Raw genomic sequence first — 4917 nt, 5'->3', positions numbered from 1 at the left:
AAATACCACAACCTCCTGTGGCAGCTTATGGGGTGGGAAGGTCCACTTCTGTGGCACAGTGAATCCTGGTTGCCATAGCGGGAGAAAGCACAAACATCTCACTGGTCTCCACTCTGGGGTCTCCACAGGTGAAAGACTCAGGCCTGAATTGTTGCTTGATGAGGATATTCTGTGGTTCCAAGTGTTAGGAGTCAGAGGCACAGCATTTGGCAATATATTAAATAGCCATGGATTCAGAGGTTTGAGAGCAACCATTAATAAAGTTATTTTAGGCCTCAAAGGTGCAGCATCATCTAGCTTCAGCTGGGAGGAATCCCACCCAGAGACATAAGGGATTTTGGCAAACTTAGTTGAGTCTAAATTCCTAGAGGAAGAGTGGTTCAACACTACAACTTCTGCAAGGTTCATAGGGGTCTTTTAGTACCCAAAATGGCCCTGAAGAGCCTTCTAAAAGGCATAATAACATTGGAAGCAGCCCGCAGGACAATTTCAGGGAGACAACATGGTACTGTTGTCCAGAGAGAGCAAGCATGGACCAGGGTGCATCAGGAACCAGTAGGGGCCCCAAGGGTTGAAGATCAGGGGCACAGCAGAATCCAGGAACCAAGGCAGAAAAATGAGACCCAGGTCTTACAGACTGTGTAAATGCCATCCAAAGGCAGGCACTGAGGCTCTGTGTTGCAAGCTGTTCTCTTGATGCAGATCAAACGGTGACTCTTGGTTGGAGTCTGGAAAGTTGTCTCACAAATTGAGTCCCACTTTGCAAAGACCACAACCATGATTATCACATCTACCAGTTGATAGAGTTATGGTGGATGCATAGCATTTCTTGACAGAGTCACAACAGGCAACAAGTGAAATTAATGACTGTACCAGGCTTTGCATCAGCTGTGTAGCCTTAGGAGGGGCATCTGGACCCTGGGCTTATGAGTACACTCAAGAGCTGCCAGCCAGCACAGTTCTCCAGAAACAATAAGCATCTAGGTATCTCTCAAGAGCATCCAGTCCTCTCTGTGGTCAGCAGCTCTGGCTTAGTCACTTCTTGGACTCAGTGTGGTCCACTACTGCCCTGTCTTGACCGCATTTCCACAGCTCATAGTGCTCAGGTTGCAGGATGCGCAAAAAGGGATCCATGGAGAAGCTGACCTCTCCAGAACTGCACTGAGACACTGCTTTGCCATAATCAATCCATCACAGAATGGCGAAATTGATGGCCTCTTCACAGTTGAAGCCAGGGTTGTAGACAGCATGGTAGCCATAGGGAAATGTCACCATGAACTCACCAGCCTCCTGAGTCACGCGTTGAAAGGAATGCCATTCTCCTTGAGGACTGTGGGGGAGATGAGGGCCACCTTGTGCCTCAGGAAGGCCCCACAGCCCTGGGAACTGCCCGGGAAAAGCTCCCTGGCCAGGAGCTCCAGGCGCTGCCCGTGTTCAGGGGACACTGCATACCCTGTTTTCAGCTCCCCAAAGTGCAAGTAGTTGATGCTATAAAGGTCCATGTCCTCCGTGTGCCACGCAAAAGTGGTCTTCCACATGCCAAAGTACAGGTAGGGCGTGTTGACACCCTCAATGACAACTCCACATTCCTGCTCCAGCAGGTCCTGAATGGTTCCCAGGTGTCCCAGGTTCCACTCTTTAGTGTTCTCATCAAATAAGGAGCCACTGATGTCAGCACCATAAATTGGTGAGTGAGTCATAGAGGCAGTTCTTCCAGTAGTTTTTCTCCAGGTGTGGGGGAGTTCTATACTTTTCACTGTTTGCCAGAAGGTGATACTCTCCCACTGTCATGGCTTTCTTCATTTGGTGGTATTAAGTGAACATACCTGCCTTCCCAGAGACCACCTGCTGCAGGGGAGTGGCTATTAAGATGTCACTGACATCATCATAGGACTGCCTAGCTCTCCATTCCTTGGGTGGAATTACCTTGGCCAGGCCAGCTCTGTGTGCCCCGTGGGATTCCATGTAATTTCCACTAAATCTAGGAGTAGATCTTGAAATGATTTATCATGCCTAGAGCACAACACTTGCCTCATATGCTTGTGCCTTTTACTACTCAGAGGCATCTGTTTTCTCCAGGAGTTAAACAAAAGTTCATGAATTGGAAGCAGAGATTATCATCTGGCATTTTCTAATTCCCCACATCCCTGAACAACCTTGCAATGAAGGATTATAATGTCAGCAGGGGGCACAGATCTTCACTTTCTCAATCAAGACCTAGAGTCGTGTTCTAGTTTCTTGCCCTAGGAGCAGACTTCAAGAGCTCAGCACTGGGGGTATTTCTTTAGAAGTGCCCTTGGGGTACATATGGGTAGGGGAAAGGGAGGGGACTGAGGCAGGGTTGAGCAAAGGAAAAGTTGAGCTCAGGTTCAGTCTCAAAGACAGTCATAGCCAATCCTTCAAGGAACTCTGAGCTGAACTGGCCCTTCAGAGTTGTCCCAGGTGGAGCACTGTGGCCAAACTTTCATGCCTCAGCATGGAGCAGTCATTGGACATGGGCTTCCCTGAGAAGAGCCATGGCCTTGGGTGAGGCATCTCTCCACAGCTGTAGGAACTGGCAGCTGAAACCTGTGTCCATGCACACCAGGGGCAATAAAACTTCATCTGAAGGAATAAAAGCCTCCACCTCTCAGTCCTTATCAGATATAAGTCCATGTGAGATCTGCTGTGAACCAGCAGCCCCCTAGGGCTGCTCCCTGCCAAGAAATACAGTGAGCTTCCATCTTGTGATCCCACCATCTCAATATTGACTTACTCTCCCTTTCAGTTGGACATTTCCCTCCCATCTTCCTCTGTTCCTGGAGTTCCTGAGTTCAGTCTCTCAGCCTTGTTTTCCATCTCTTGTAACATTAGGAAAGACAGAATTGCCATCTGGATGAGATAGGATTAAGATACTGGGTTTTGCTGCCTTTACTCAGGACCTCAAACATATATCAACTTCTTATTTCTCATGTCTTCAACTTTACCTGGTGTTTCCAATTCTAGAGCCTTACTGAAATTCTGTGGGGAGGAGTAAAGATGGCTGTTACTGAGGAGAGGGGGCTTGCTTCTCTGAAATATTTCTTTCTCTATCCAAACTAGCATTTTCAACTTCAAAAATACATTCTGCATTTGTCCACTGTGTGCATTTTCAACACTACCAATAAAGTCTAAGTTAGCATTACTCTCACTTGTATTATCTAGATGGTCTAGCTGCTACTCCAGCCCCCACATTTTTCACACGACTAAGCTGATTATTGAAATTTGGAAATCATATCATGTCAACTGCTGTTTTCAACTTCTAATGCCTTCTCCTTTCAAGTTGCAAAAGAATCAAACACTTACCATGAGACACAAGGCCCACATACTCTGGCCCTGCCTCTTCTTCCTTTCTATGCCCCAGACACAAATGAGCTTCCTTTCTATTCCTAAGAAAACATAATCACTCTGCTCTGCATTAGGCCTGTTGCACATATGGATTCCTGAAAGTGGAAAATCCTGCTCTGGACCTTAAGGGACTCAAAAATGTCTTCTGCTCTGTGAAGCATTCCGTGACTAAGTGTCCCATTTGAGACACTTGCATCCTAGGGAGCATATCCCCAGTGAGAAAAAAGCAATGACATTTCTGTGTTCTCCAGAACTCTCCTCTGCATTTGCACCATACAATTCCCTCTAGGTCACAAAGGCAACACTTACTGCTCCATCAATCCTAGAAACACAAGCTTAGCATGAAAATTATGAGGAATACCCTTTAACCAAGCACAGACTGATCCCTGTGCATGATTCTGGGACATTCCTGACTGCATTCTCCTACAAGCACACCCCACCTGCTCTGGTTACATTCAGAACCTTGGCAACCTCTGAGAGCACAAGTGGGGAGCCCTACACAGTCCAGCCCACACCATGCAATGGGATCCCACTTGCAATGGGATTCACACTTGTGTGTGAAGCTTGGGAAGAGCTTCCTGGCACTGTACAACCTCGTGTCCTCTACACCCAGAAAAGCCACATGGAGTCTAGAGAGACTACCAGTAAGAATAAGACATGGAGCATACCTATATCCAGGCTGTACTAATGAAGGGAAGAAGAAATGTGTTCCTCCAAAGCCTCAGACCCTCACAATGAGGAAATATGGGAAGAAACTAGAATTATAAACCTGTCACCTACGATAAAACAGAAGGGACTCAAGAGTTCCCTGAAATGTTTATAGATTTTCATGTGTGTAGAGTTGTTAAAAGGGAAGATCTGTAGCTTTCAGCAGACTCTCAATGCCCATGGGGAATGCCAGAGTTAATTTTAAGTCTAAAATAATAAGCTTAGCTATAAATTTTTAAATTAAGAAATAATTATATAAAAAGTTTATACTGTAGTTATTTAGCAAGAAATATGGTCAATACATGCATGATTTTAATAAAGAATTTAGAACTGAACCTAAAAGGTGATAAAAATGGCTTTAAAAAAGAACTTTAAAAGAATTTTGTACATCGGTGCTCATGCAGCACTGTTCACAATAGTTAAAAGTTGGGAAAAAAAAAACAAATATCCATCAATGGATGAATACATACATAAAATGTTGTGTACATACAGACTGGGACAGTGTCTAGTGTTGAAGAAGAAAATTTTGATACATGTTGCAATATGAATGTGCACATTATACTAAGTGAAACAAACCAGATACAAAACAACACATACTGTATTATTCCACTTGTTGCAGGTGCCATAATAGTCAAATTAATACAGAAATGAAGTAGAATGATGGATTCTGGCAGCTGGAGCAGTGTGTAATAAGAACTATTGCCTAATGGGTAGAGTACCACTTTGTGGTGAGGAAAGGCTCTGCAGATGAATAGTGGTTGTGTAGATTATATAATTAGAATGTCTTTTATAGTCACTAAAATGGTTATAAATTATATGTTACATATACTTAACCACAAGAAA

General features: G+C 44.6%; 1 pseudogene; it reads right to left on the bottom strand.

Moving 5' to 3' along the window:
• Window positions 1-1035: 1035 nt before the first annotated feature.
• On the bottom strand, window positions 1036-1965 carry LOC144254309 (lysine-specific demethylase 4D-like; annotated as a pseudogene).
• Window positions 1966-4917: the final 2952 nt, after the last annotated feature.

This window comes from Urocitellus parryii, chromosome 4, assembly GCF_045843805.1.
Source record: "Urocitellus parryii isolate mUroPar1 chromosome 4, mUroPar1.hap1, whole genome shotgun sequence".
NCBI classification, from domain to species: domain Eukaryota; kingdom Metazoa; phylum Chordata; class Mammalia; order Rodentia; family Sciuridae; genus Urocitellus; species Urocitellus parryii.
The sequence above is the reverse complement of the archived record's forward strand: the minus strand, read 5'-3'. Positions and strand labels throughout refer to the sequence as shown.